The following is a 15,101-nucleotide window of genomic DNA, read 5'->3' on the forward strand; positions in this document are numbered from 1 at the left end:
CGACCCCCCATTGAGCAAACAGCCAAGGTCTAGCCATTGGTGTGAGCTCTTCCAGTGGTTGCCGAGGGATGTTCGCGAACCTCTGGCACTTGTTACATCTCTGGATGAGCTTTCGGGCATTGTGCTGGATGGTCGGCCAGTAATATCCTTATCGGACAACTTTGTGTGCCAGTGAGCGTCCTCCCGAGTGATTTCCACAAATTCCTTCATGGATCTCCCTTAGGACATACTTTGCTTCCTTTGGTTTGACACACCTTGAGTAAGGGAGGTAACATCCTTTCTTGTAGATCAAGCCATTGAGTATGGTATACTGGGTAGCCTTGACTTTCATTTATCGCGCTTTCACTCGGTCCTCGGGAAGTTCGTTGCTCTCGAGGTATTGGATAATCAGGTCCATCCATGTTAGTTCTGAACTAACCAGAAGGATGGGCGTAGGGTCGACCTCATCGATGCTCGGTTTAGCTAAGAACTCAATCGGGATGGATCTTGGGATTTCGTCCTCATTTGTTGTAGCAAGCTTTGCCAACATGTCGGCTTTGAAATTCTCTGCTCGTAGAATCAAGGTGATGTTGCACTTCTGGAAACTTTCGATCAATTCCTTGGATTTTTAGAGATAGGCTTTTAGGTGTTCTTTCTTGGCTTGGTAAATGTTAGCTATTTGGTTGACAATCAATTGTGAGTCACTGAAGACTTCTAGATGATGAGTCCCCATGTTTGCAGCTAGTTTGAGTCTGATAATCAAGGTTTCATATTTTGCCGTATTGTTGGAGGCTTGGAATCTAAATCTTAAGGCATACTGCATGCACATATGGTCAGGAGTCTCCAGGAGTATCCCGACCCCGCTTGCCTTGGAGTTGGAGGAGCCATCAATGTAAAGCGTCCATAGGGTAGGGTCGAGAAGAGCTTGGGTGTCGGACGGTCCTGCAAGATGTTATTCCGCCGACCTCTCTGGGAGGAACCTTAACCTAGGTAAGTCGGCCATGTATCGGTCATCGGTCAGTTCTTGCTCTAGAGATTTTGTCAGTTCAATAATGAAGTTGGCCACTGTTTGGCCTTTGATTGCGGCTCGTGGCTGATACTTGATGTCGAACTCACTTAGCTCGATCACCCACTTAGTCAGCCAGCCTGAGGCGTCAGGTTTCTATAAGACTTAGTGCAGTGGGTGATCGGTTAAAACGACGATCAAGTGAGCTTGGAAATATGGCCGCGAGTCGGGAGGATGTGACTAGAGCCAGAGCCAACTTTTCCGAGGTCGGATACCTTATCTCTGCAGGAACTAATGCTTTGCTGACGTAATAGACTGACAATTGCTTTCCCTCATATTCCCTTATCAATGTCGAGTTGACTGCTTCATTGGATACGGCTGTTGAGAAGTGGAGCCACATCTAGGGCCGCGCACGACCGGTCGTGGGATCTGCTCGACCGGTCGTGGCCCCCTGCTCGACCAGTCGTGGATTGGCTCGACTCAAAGTTCAGAAAACATTAGTTTTTGGTTCCGAGGTGCTCGACCGGTCATGGCCCATACTCGACCGGTCATGGGGTCCACTCGATCGATTGTGCAGTCTGCTCGACCGGTCGTAGTTATGCAGATTCGTTTCTGAATCTGATGCGGACTGCGAATTTCTGTATCGCTTTTCGCAAGGGTACGAAAGGAAAGTTGTCAAAACTATAACTTGGGGTCCCTAGGGCTATTCTAGGGTTAAGGTGAATATTGAGAAATATTTCTAAGGTGTGGGCAAGGGATTTTCTCTGTACTTCAAAGGGAGAGCTTAGTATATTGCCTTGTAATCTCTGTTCGTTCTTCATAGTGGAAGTTTGCATCTATGGTTTTTTTACCCTAGTTTGGGGTTTTTCCATATATATCTTGTCTCGTGGTTTGTTTGCACTGCTTTGATCTGTTTCTAGTTTATATTTCTTCTTGTTTATCATTTGTGGGTGAGGCCTGAGATTGGATCTAGGCTAACTGCGTTGTTGGCGTGCTGCGCAACAACTGTTATCAGAGCTATTGGTTTAATTCTATTGCGAGCGATGACAGAAGAAGGGAAAACTAGAATTGAGAAGTTTGATGGTTCAAACTTTGCCTTCTGGAAGATGCAGATGGAAGATTATCTGTATCAGAAGGACCTCTATATTCCTCTAGGAGGAAAAGAGAAGAGACCAGAAAAGATAACAGATGATGAATGGTTTTTACTGGATAGGAAGGCTTTAGGAACGATCTGACTCTCTTTGTCTAAGAGCGTCACCTTCAACATATTTAAGATGAAAACTACAAAAGAATTAATGGAAGCCTTAACCACCATGTATGAAAAGCCCTCAGCATCCAACAAGGTTCATCTTATGAAACAGCTATTCAACATGAAGATGTCAGATGGTGGGAGCGTGGCTGAACATCTAAACGAGTTCAATACAGTCACGAGCTAGTTGAAATCCGTTGGCATTATTTTTGAGGATGAGGTCAGGGCTTTATTGATCTTATCCAGTTTGCCAGACAGTTGGGATGGTTTGGTGATTGCTGTGAGCAATTCTTCAGGGTCGACAAAGCTGAAATTTGATGATGTGGCCGGTCTAATTCTCAGCGAAGAATCTAGAAGAAAGGCATCAAGAGTTTTAGGGGATTCAGGGAATGCTCTAAACATTGAAGGAAGAGGAAGATCGCTGAACAAAGGAGGCAATAAACACGGGCGTTCTAAGTCGAGGAAGAAGTCTAAGAGACCGAAAGACAAAGACGGGTGTTGGCATTGCGGCAAGAAGGGGCACATGAAACGTGATTGCAGGGCGCTCAAGAAACAAGAAGGAAGCTCTCAAGGTGGGAGGGATTCAGTGAATCTATTTGAGGAGAGTGACACAGAGGCATTGATCTTGTCTCTTGATGCGAGGAATGAGTCTTGGGTTATAGACTCAGGTGCTTCATTTCATGCCACTTCGTGTAAGGAAGTTCTGCGTAACTATGTATCAGGTGACTTCGGAAGAGTCTACCTCGGTGATGATGAGCCGTGCAGTATTGTTGGAAAGGGAGACGTTCATATGAATCAGAAAGACGGAACGATGTTGAAATTAAAGGATGTTAGACATGTACCGAGTTTGATAAGGAATCTGATCTCAGTGGGGCAATTGGCCGATACCGTATATGTGACGACATTCACCAGTGATTCCTGAAAGATCACAAAAGGTGCATTGGTGATATCTCGAGGCAAAAAGGAAGGTACTTTGTACGTGACTTCAGGATCATATAGTTCACTCACAGTCGCATCAACTGGAGTGAATGGGCAGTTATGGCATCAGAGGTTGGGACATATGAGTGAGAAAGGGATGAAAGTGTTATTGTCAAAAGGGAAGCTATCAGGGCTAAAGTCTATTGACTTGAAATTCTGTGAGGATTGCGTGTATGCAAGCAGAAGAGGATAAGTTTTAAGAAGACGGGACGCGTTCCAAAGATGCATCTGTTGGAGCTTGTACACACTGATGTGTGGGGACCGACACAGGTATTATCTCTTGGTTGCTCACGTTATTTTGTTTCTTTTATTGATGATGCTAGTAGAAAACTGTGGGTCTATTTCTTAAAGAATAAATCTGATGTATTTGATGTATTTAAGAAATGAAAAGTTATGTTAGAAAACGAGACAGGTAAAACAGTAAAATGTCTCAAATCTGATAATGGGGGAGAGTACTGTGATAAAAGGTTTGAGTAGTATTGTGCAGCAAATGGAATCAAGCATCAAAAAATAATTCTAGGGACATTGCAGTAGAACGGTATGGCTGAGCGTATTAACAGGACCATCCTTGAGCGCGCCATGAGCATGAGGTTACATGCAGGGTTGCCCAAGACCTTGTGGGCAGATCTGTGAATACTGCCGCATATCTCATCAATAGAAGTCCCTCAGCACCATTGGATGGTGGGCTACCAAAAGAAACATGGACTGGGAAGGAGGTGAACCTTGCACATCTCAGAGTGTTCAGTTGCACTTCATATCTTCACATTGATGCAGGGCACAGAAGCAAGCTGGATGCGAAGTCCAGAAGGTGATGTTTATAGGCTACGGGCAGCATGATTTTGGCTACAGGTTTTGGGATGCAAAAAATAGGAAAATCATCAGAAGAAAGGACGTAGTCTTCAATGAAAAAGTGATGCATAAAGACAGTGTGCAGGAAAATAAGGCTGATAAAAAGGAGTTCGTAGAGATGGAAGAGTTACCGGACAAGAGTGTTACAGTGCCACATGATGATCATACACATGAGCATTATGAGGCAGAGCCGCATACACCGGTTGTGAGGAGGTCTACTTAGGAGAGGAGACTGACGGTCCGATACTCACCTTCCTTACATTATCTACTGCTGATAGATAATGGTGAACTAGAGTGTTTTGAAGAGGCATTACAGTCGGATACATGAGTTAAGTAGGAACAGGCCATGGATGATGAGATGGACTCTCTTGAGTCTAATCTTACATGGGAGCTAGTCACTCTACCCAAGGGTAAGAAAGCTCTTCGTAACAAGTGGGTTTACAGATTGAAGGAGGAGCACGATGGTTCGAAATGGTCAAGACTAGATTGGTTGTAAAAGGTTTTCAATAAAAGGCAGGTATTGATTTCACTAAAATATTTTCACCTGTGGTGAAAATGTCTATGATTTGTATGGTCTTGAGTATAGTGGCTACAAAAGACTTACATCTAAAGCAGCTAGATGTTAAGATAGCCTTTCTTCATGGGGACCTTGAAGAAGAGATATATATGTATCAGCCGACAGGATACGTGGCACCAGGAAAGGAGAACAAGGTATGCAGACTAAAGAAGAGTTTATATGGCTTGAATCAGGCCCCGAGGCAGTGGTACAAGAAGTTCGACAGTTTCATGTCAGGAAATGATTTCAGGAGATGTTATGCAGACCACTGTTGTTACTTGAAGAAGTTTGATACGCCGTACATCATCATTCTTCTGTACATTGATGATATGCTTGTGGCCGGTTCAAACATGAAGGACATCTCAGATCTCAAAAGACAACTGTGTAGAGAATTTACCATGAAGGATTTAGGAGCTGTAAAACAAATCCTAAGCATGAGGATAAAGTGTGACAGGGAAAATAAGAAATTAGTTCTGTTACAGGCAGAGTACATAGCCAAGGTATTTGATCGATTCAATATGGGAGGTGCTAAGCCGGTTAACACTCCATTAGCCAACCACTTCAAGTTATCTAAGGAGCAAGGGGCAAAGACGCAGGAGGAACGAGACTACATGGCTAAAGTCCTATACGCGTCAGCTATTGGGAGTCTCATATATGCTATGGTGAGCACGAGGCCAGACATTGCTCAAGCAGTGGGAGTTGTTAGCAGGTTCATGAACAACCCCGGGAAGGAACATTGGGAAGCTGTGAAGTGGATTCTTAGATACCTTGTAGGTACTAAGGATGTAGGGCTGTGATATGGTGGATCAAAAATCAAGCTACAAGGCTACGTGGATTCAGATTTGGCAGGAGATATCGACAGCAGAAGAAGCACTACAGGTTATGTCTTTACTCTGGGTAGTGCTGCAGTCACTTGGGTCTCTCAGTTACAGAAGATAGTATCTATCAGTACGACGGAAGCAGATTATGTTGCGACTACAGAAGCATGCAAGGAGATGGTGTGGATGCAAGGTTTCATGAAAGAGTTGGGTAAGAAGCAAGCAGATTGCAAGCTGTACAGTGATAGTCAGAGTGCAATACACTTGGCTAAGAATTCAGCCTTTCATTTAAGGACCAAGCATATTGCCATCAGATATTACTTCATACGTTCATTACTAGAAGATGGATCGATTGCTCTGGAGAAGATTCATACAAGTGAGAATCCTGCGGATATGCTGACAAAGGTGGTCACACGAAAGAAGCTGAAGCTCTGTTCAGCTTTGATTGGTCTTTAGGCTTGAAGACGGGGAGGTGGTACACTCTGGATGAAGAAGACGATGTTTATGGCGATGTGTCTCTAAGTGGGAGATTGTTGAGAAGTGGAGCCACTGTTCACTCCCTAAGTATAGGGTTGTGATGTACTAATAAACTTGGTAAGACCGACGTCGAATCCCAAGGGACTGAAACCTGTACGTAATTTGAAATTAAATAGAACTAGAACTAGAATAAGATGAAATTTAAATCAAATGAAATTTGACGAATAATGGTGAAATACTTATCTAAAACTTAGAGAATTCAGAGGTAGGAAACTAGGGATTCAGATGATCCACTTGTAGAGATCAGGGAGATCTTATGCCTGTTTCAAGAACTCAACTGGACTTAGAGTCTCATCTTCATCCAGTTGAAGGGTGTAATCAACTGAAATTCTTTTGATATAGTTTTCAAGAGATGAAAGGTATATGAATTAGAATGGATTTCATCACCAAACCATGCCTAGGAGACAAAGTAAACAACAGAATTAAACTAATTAAAAACTAATCAACGTGATATGCAGGTTAGGAAGGGTACCATCATCCGACCATGCCCAGGAGACGATAGTGAACAATAGGGCTTCCTGACGTCATAAACATAAAAGGAAAAGAACATACTCAAAGCTATCGCAGACCTATTGTAATTTTAGTCATAATAGACCATTAAAAACTAAAAACATTCCCTTAAAATCAAACTAATATCAAATTTAATTCAGTGTAAATAAAAAGCACCAGCTAAAAGTCCCCCATCACGCTAAAAGCTTCACCTCTTAGCCCTAGCTAAGAGGTTTAGCCCAACATGATTGGGCTTGATCTCTCAAATAATAAATAAATAAAAATAATAAAAAATTAACACTCTAAATAACAAACTCTCTATCTCTGACGTTCTCTGACTTCAAGCACTCCCTGAAAAATTCCATCCCCTCCACTTCTTTCTCTCTCCTTCTTATAGGCAGCAAGAAGCTAGGTGGAGTCAGCTGGCTATATCAGTCGGCAAAGGGAGTCACGTGCGTAGGAAGAGTAGTTGCGTAAATAGATTGCGCAAAAGATTGTGTAACGAGCCCGGTTGCCGACCAATTTGCATGCTCGGTGAGTGTTTTATGAGTGCAAAACAAGCTAGGTTAGGGCTAAACCTATCCTCTGAACATGATAGACGGATTGGATTACCTAGTCCGATCACAGGGGTGGTCACATCAAGTACAACGATAAGGCTGCCATGTTCACGTGCACAATGGAAAATCCTATTGATTCCGGGATTCCTTGGGAAATTACTTTCCATTTTTTTTTTCTTTCAACCTTCTCCATGCGTGGCCCACTCCCTTCGGATCCTCCTGCGAAGACCACTTTACGCAACCTGTTTATGCAGTGACACAGCCAGCTGTCTTGCGTAACCGACTGGAAAGACATGAATTCTGCTTGCATATTTCATGCACAACGCTACTCCTTCAAAAAGGGAGAACGTCCCTACGGTCTATTTTTTATCGCCAAACAAATGAACGGTGTAGATTGTTCAGAGGAGTCTTGATAGTGGTCCACAACGTCCCTCAAACGGTCGGCTTCCTATTAATGTTGTAGTGCAAAGGCTAACTTTGGCTGAACATTGAATGTGTACCTGCTTACTATTTCTCCTGAAATTTCTTGGGTTGGGACGGTTTTGTCCAGGCTACCTAATGGATGGTTTGGATTAGATAGATGGTCCTTGACGGTGGCCACCATCTTCATGTTGTGTCCTATTTTTTCGGACTGCGAAGCAGGGCCAGCGCTTCTTGCGCTGGCTGTCGGTGGGGCCCACTCCTTTCAGTTTCTACGAAATCCACTCCGTCCATTGCAATTACATCGGAAAACCAGTAAGAAATGGCTGGTTTCATATTGGATTCGGTGTGGCCCACAAAATAGTTTACTCCGCCGTCCGAATTGCGTTTGAAGGGCTAAAAACCAATCTTCACGATATTTTGAAATTATTCCACCTAGGCTTAGTTTTTGCCGCCCCAATGGATGAATGAACAGTCCAGATCGTTGATACAGATGATGGGTGGTGCCCATTACACAAAAACGGAGGGACAACGTCCGTCCGCTGTCTCCGTGTGTGAGATGGATTGGGTCAGCGGGCGCTGACCGGTTGTCCCGATCCAGTGCACATCGAGTGCACTTGTGCACTGTGCACTGGCACTGCCAGTGGGGTCCACTCGTGATGTATATATGAAATCTTCTCCGTCCATCTTCTTCCCCATCTAATTTAAATGGCCGAGACCAAAATTGAAGTATATCCAGATCTTATGTGGGCCCCAATTCGCTGATTTATATAATGATCTATCCGTTGGGCCACTTTCAGAGGGATCGAATCATTGAAATTCAACGTGTACGGTTAATTTATGGTCATCAGGCCATGTATGGAGTTTCGAGCCAAGTAGATGGTGGGAACCCTGTGATCTTGCATTCTAGACCAATTTCGGGCCACTTGAGCTTCAATTTCTAGATTTTCTCGGATCTCTGGCATGTAAATCCATCGATATCAGTCCCCTGGGGTCCGTCCCTTGTCTTGGTGGCTTCGGAACGTCAATTCCATGCATTCAGCATCATTTTTAGTCCAAGCTTTCTAAATTCACCTTGCACCACAACACGATTAAAATAAGACATTAAATAATATCATGTTCGTAAAAGCAGGTAATAACTGGGGTCTGATATGCAATATTTGACCCTTAACACAACCCCAACCAGCATTTTGCTAGTCCGGAGCAAAGTACGCGAAAAATTAGTTGAGAATTACAGGACAATTTCTATGAACTCGAGTGATTTTTGAAAAGCAATCTAGATACGAGAATTCTAAGATGCATGAATGTTGGACATTACTTCCTCCTGAAATCAAGCCCCAGTAAATTTCATAATCAAGTTTAAAGTATTTATGTATTAATTAGAACAATTCTAAACATTGAGTACCATGAGTGTATAATGAAATCTCTGCTTATCATCAAGGTTCACTTCTCTATTTCATGATGTCATTGGTACTCAACAAAAGCATTTAGGACAACCAAAACCTAAATTAAACTTGCCCCATTCTTCCAGCTTTTAATGATTTTCACACTATATCAACTTTTTACCAGTAACGCCAAGGAGGGGAATCGAATCTGCACCTATAGGGAGCAAACCTATGGTGAAGACCGTACGCCCTACCTTTTCCAAATATCAACTGCACCTATAGGGAGCAAACCTATGGTGAAGACCATTCGTCCAATCCTTTCAATTTCCCTGGTTGGTTCCTTTCAAGCTTAGTGATCACCAATTTAATCCTTTAATATTGAATTGAAACCTCAATGTGTAAGCGAGATGTGGCATGTGAAATTATGACTCAATCAATGTTTAAAACTTCTAATCATGGATTAATAGTTCGAACTTAACTGTGAAGTTTAACAGATACTGAATCCAAGAGTCATAAATTACCAACATCATGTATTTTACAAGTTTGAATCCGAGATGGGCGTCCAAATCACTTCGAATTCATGCGAAATTCCAGAAAAATTTAAAAATTTTCACAATTTTTGCTCATGACTAAGAAAACATTGATTAGGACACCTAATCTCCCACCCCCAACCTAAAATCTACATTGTCCTCAATGTAAAAGATATGATCATGCAATGTATATGAGACAATGAAATTGAAAGAGAAGTGATGGAAAGATAGTACCTAGACGAAGGGCTCAAGAAGCTTTTTCCAAAGATACATCAGCGTGAGAGCGTGTCAGCACAAGAGAGAAATCAACAAAAGCAAAATAATAAAAATAACATCACAAAAAGAAGATCTTACCTATACCACTTCGCAGGTGCTCTTGATTGCATTTAGCTTTTACAATAAGCCTTTAAACCCCTAGGTTGCCCTTAGTGGACGAGTTATAGTCTTGTGAGGGTTTGCAGTAATGTTACCCACAAACATTGAACTAGGAAAATGAAATGGAATAAAAATAAAAAAAAGCATGAAGCAAACTACCCTAGTTCTATGAAAACAGGAAACCTACCTATACCTCCATCAGATTAGGAGATTAATCCTGGTAAATAGGATCAGTCAGAGGTATGGACATGTCCTCTGAATCAAATTTCTCGACAAATGGCTTTAAGCGATGTCCATTTACTTTAAACTCCTTGCCATTGTCAGGATCTCTTATCTCAACGGCCCCATGAGGATAGGCAGTGACCACAATGTAAGGGCCAGTCCAACGAGATCAAAGCTTACCTGGAAAGAGATGTAATCGAGAATTATACAAAAGAACTTTCTGACCAGGTGTGAATGATTTTCGTAGAATACGTTGGTCATGAAACGCCTTCATTCTGTCCTTATAAATTCTCGAGTTCTCATATGCATCGTTCCGGATTTCTTCGAGTTCATTCAACTGAAGTTTACGTAGCGAGCCAGCGTTGTCCAGATTGAAATTCAATTTTTTGATTGCCCAGTAGGCTCTATGTTCCAACTCCACAGGCAAGTGGCAAGCCTTTCCATAGACAAGTCTAAAGGGAGACATTCCAATAGGGGTTTTAAATGCAGTACGGTAAGCCCATAAGGCATTGGTCAATCGGATTGACCAATCCTTACAGTCAGGGTTAACCGTTTTTTCCAAAATATATTTGATCTCCCTATTAGAAATCTCAACTTGTCCACTTGTCTGTGGGTGATATGGGGTGCTCACCTTATGAGAGATACCGTATTTCTTCATTAAGCTCTCGAATGGTCTATTACAAAAGTGTGAGCCCCCATCACTAATGATGGCTCGAGGCATCCCGAACCGCGAAAGGATGTTCTCTTTTAAGAATTTAATGACCGTGCGATGGTCATTATTTCGGCACGGAATTGCTTCAACCCATTTAGTAACATAATCTACGGCGAGCAAAATATATAAATTTCCAAATGATTGGGGGAATGGTCCCATGAAATCAATGCCCCAGCAGTCAAATGCTTCTATGATAAGGATGGGATTCAAAGGCATCATATTTCGACGGGATAATGCTCCCAATTTTTGACAATGCTCACAAGCCTTGCAAAACTCATGAGTGTCCCTGAACATAGTGGGCCAATAAAAGCCACACTGTAAAATCTTGGCCGTGGTCTTTTTAGCAGAAAAGTGACCACCACAGGCCTGTGAATGACAGAAGGAGATGACACTCTGATACTCGTCATCTGGCACACATCTCCTTAGAATTTGGTCTGGGCAACATTTGAATAAATATAGATCGTCCCAGAAAAAGTTGCGTACCTTGGTAAAGAATTTCTTCTTATCTTGCGCAGTCCAATGTGTCGGTATGGAACCTGTGGCAAGATAATTAGCAATATCAGCGAACCAAGGTGAATGTGAGACTCTGAACAGTTGTTCATCAGGGAACATGTCATTGATATGGGTTGCCTCAGGGGAATCAGAGGTATTAAGGCGAGACAGATGATCGACCACTACGTTCTCTACTCCCTTTTTATCTTTAATTTCCAAATCAAATTCTTGGAGTAGAAGGATCCCTCGTATCAAATGGGGCTTAGAATCATTCTTAGAAAGAAGATACTTAAGTACCGCATGATCTGTGTAGATAATGATCTTGGATCCGATCAGGTAGGACCTAAATTTATCCAAAGCGAACACTACGGCCAAGAGCTCCTTTTCCGTAGTCGAGTAGTTCACTTGGGCAGAATTTAAAGTTCTACTTGTGTAATGAATGACGTAGGGCCTCTTATCTTTTCTCTGGCCTAGAACCGCTCCAAGAGCATAATCAGAAGCGTCGCACATAAGCTCAAAAGGAAGGCTCCAATCGGGTGGCTGCATGATAGGTGCAGTAGTTAACATGCCCTTAAGCTTGGTGAAAGCTTCCTGGCATTGTTCAGTCCACTCGTATGGTGCATCCTTTTGTAAAAAATTATATAAGATATGAGAGAGGAGACTAAAGTCCTTTATGAATCGTCTGTAAAACCTTGCGTGTCCTAAGAAGGATCGTACATCTCTGATGTTCTTGGGTGGAGGTAGGTTAGAGATAAGATCGATTTTTGCCTTATCTACCTCGATTCCCTTGGACGAGATGATATGCCCGAGGACAATTCCCTTATGAACCATGAAATGACACTTCTCCTAATTAAGTACCAAGTTCTTTTCTTCACATCTTTTCAGCACACATTAAAGACTCTCTAAGCACTCGCTGAAAGATGAACCGAAAATAGAGAAATCATCCATGAAGACCTCTAGATATTTCCCCACAATGTCAGAAAAGATACTTATCATACATCGCTGAAAGGTGGCAGGGGCATTACATAATCCAAATGTCATCCTTCTGTAGGCAAAGGTGCCGTAGGGACATGTAAATGTGGTCTTTTTCTGATCCTCAGGAGCGATTTCAATATGATTGTAGCCTGAATACCCGTCAAGGAAACAGTAATAGGAATGACCAGCTAGCTTTTCCAAGATTTGATCAATGAAGGGTAAAGAAAAGTGGTCTTTCCTCGTGACGGTATTCAGCTTCCTATAGTCAATGCACATTCTCCAACCAGTAGTAACTCTTGTTGGTACGAGTTCATTATTAGCATTGGCTACGATGGTGATCCCGGACTTCTTAGGAACCACCTGAGTTGGACTCACCCATTGACTATCGGATATGGGGTATATGATACCCACATCCAATAGTTTAAGAACCTCGGCCTTAACCACCTCCCTCATGTTTGGATTTAGTCTACGTTGTGATTGCCGAGCAGTCTTCGCATTATCCTCAAGATATATGCAGTGAGTAGAAATCGAGGGGTCGATTCCCTTGAGATCCGCTATCGTCCATCCAAGGGCTCCCTTATGCTCAATGAGAGTAGATATAAGAATACTCTCTTGTTCTTTCTCCAGGTGGGCCGAGATCACCACCGGTTATGTCTCATCTTGACCTAAATAGACATATTTCAAATTAGAGGGCAAATGTTTTAGGTCAAGCTTCGGCGGCTTGAGGTTAGACGGTAGAGGCACTACATCAGTTCGGGCAACTCTTTAAATTGTGGCCTCCACCGGTTAACTTCAAGTACCGGTGCAGTATTAAGCAAGACATACGTCTCCCTAATCATTTCATCATCAAAATCATGGGAGTGGGCCAGGCACGTTTCTAGAGGGTCAGAGGATAAGGTCAGAGGTGTCGTATCTTCCACTAAAGAGTCAATTATGTTAACGTCGTGGAAATCGTCATCGTCCTCTAAGTTTCTACTGTTATTGAAAAAGATGTTTGACTCCAATGTCATATTCCCAAAAGACATAGTCATGACACCATTCCTGCAATTGATAATTGCGTTTGAAGTGGCAAGGAATGGGCGACCAAGAATGACGGGGATCTGAGTGCTCATGTTATTGATGGGTTCGGTGTCCAGGATGATAAAATCTATAGGGATGTAAAATCTATCAACTTAGACCAACACATCCTCAATTATCCCTCTGGGTACACAAACAGAGCGATCAGCAAGTTGTAGTGTGGTTAGGGTGAGTTTTAATTCACCCAAACCTAACTGTTTGTATACCGAGTAGGGAATCAGATTGACGCTCGCTCCTAAGTCAAGAAGTGCGTGATCAATTCAATAGTTCCCGATTACACATGATATGGTTGGGCTACCAGGATCTTTGAATTTCTGTGGCACGTCTTGCTTTAGGATAGCACTCACTTTCTCAGTCAAGAAGATCTTCTTTTGAATATTCTGCCGTCGTTTGGTCGTGCATAAGTCTTTCAGGAATTTGGCATATGAAGGTATCTGTTTTACGACATCAAGCAGAGGAATGTTGACTTTCACTTGTTTCAACACCTCTAGGATATCCTGAGAGTTAGAGAGAGGTTTTGGTGCGACCAACCGTTGGGGAAATGGAGCAACTGGCTTTTCTAGAAGTTCTGGTTCTAATTTTTATGGGGCCTCACTAGATCCATTATTATTATCCTCTTCTAGTTCTTGAGGCTTTTCGGGCCTAACCGGAAGGGTTTTATCAATGATCTTCCCACTCCTAAGAGTGGTGATGGATTTAGCGTGCCCTGGGATCACTTATCTCATATTGCGGTTTAGGATTGGGGAGCGGTTGTGCCGGAAGCATCCCCTTTTCTATAACCGTCATACGTGAATCCATCTTTTGCATAAAGTCTCGCATTGCCTGGGTTAGCTCTTGCATGGAATTTTGAACCGGTTCTTCTTGAGGTTTCCCCTGATTTGGATTTTGATTGAAGAAACCTTGAGGGGTAGCAGTTTGTCCATTTCTCCAACTAAAGTTTGGATGATTTTTCCAACCAGGATTATACGTATTAGAGGTTGGTCCATTGAAAGGTTTTTGATAATTATTTACGGCATTGGATTGTTCATTCAACACTTCTCGAAAAGCGGGTATCGTAGGACAATTTTCAGTTGTATGAATGTTGCAATCACAGATGCCGCAAACACTTTCATTAACCTTATCCTTCTTTCCTTCCATGGCCTCAACTTTTCTTATGAGCGTAGTCACTTTATACTTGAGATCATCCTCTTCTTTCAAGAGATACAATCCACCTTTCTCCTTAGATTGAGTCGGCCTAGACATGGTGTTCGATTTTGGGTAATAGTCCCATGATTATGTTTTTTCAGCAAGACTATCGAGGTAATCCCATACCTCGTCAACATTTTTATTAATGAATTCCCCATTACACATTGTCTCAACCATTTGGCGCATGGAAGATGTCAGTCCATCATATAAAAAATTTGTAATGCGCCACGTTTCAAAGCCGTGTTGTGGGCATGAACTGACCAAATCCTTGAACCTTTCCCAACATTGGTAAAATGTTTCATCCTCCTTTGGGTGAAGTTCATGATTGCTTTTCTAAGGGTAATCGTTTTATGATGTGGAAAAAATTTCTTTATAAATTCCCTCTGCATATCATTCCATGTGCCAATGGATCTAGGACGCAGTGAATGTAACTACGTCTTAGCCTTCTCCTTTAAGGAAAAAGGAAAGAGTCTCAGCCTGACTGTGTCCTCAGACACATTTTGAAAATATAAAGTGGCTATGATCTCATCAAACTCTTTCAAATGTAGATATGGTTCTTCAGATTCAAGCCCATGGAACTTAGGAAGGAGTTGGATAACCCCTGGCTTGATGTCCATATGTCCTGCATTTTCAGAAAAAATCATGCATGAGGGCGTACTCACCCCCGCTGGTTGTAAATAATCTCGTAAAGTATGAGGCGGGGGTGCTTG

At 42.4% G+C, this 15,101-nt stretch overlaps 1 non-coding gene across 1 annotated transcript; it reads left to right on the forward strand.

Annotated features, from left to right (window-relative positions):
- The first annotated feature begins 14,626 nt into the window (after positions 1–14,626).
- On the forward strand, positions 14,627–14,732 carry LOC131224547 (small nucleolar RNA R71). The gene has a single exon (XR_009161022.1). It is a non-coding gene; the product is annotated as a small nucleolar RNA R71 (small nucleolar RNA).
- Positions 14,733–15,101: the final 369 nt, after the last annotated feature.

This window comes from Magnolia sinica, chromosome 13 (assembly GCF_029962835.1).
Source record: "Magnolia sinica isolate HGM2019 chromosome 13, MsV1, whole genome shotgun sequence".
Lineage (NCBI taxonomy): Eukaryota > Viridiplantae > Streptophyta > Magnoliopsida > Magnoliales > Magnoliaceae > Magnolia > Magnolia sinica.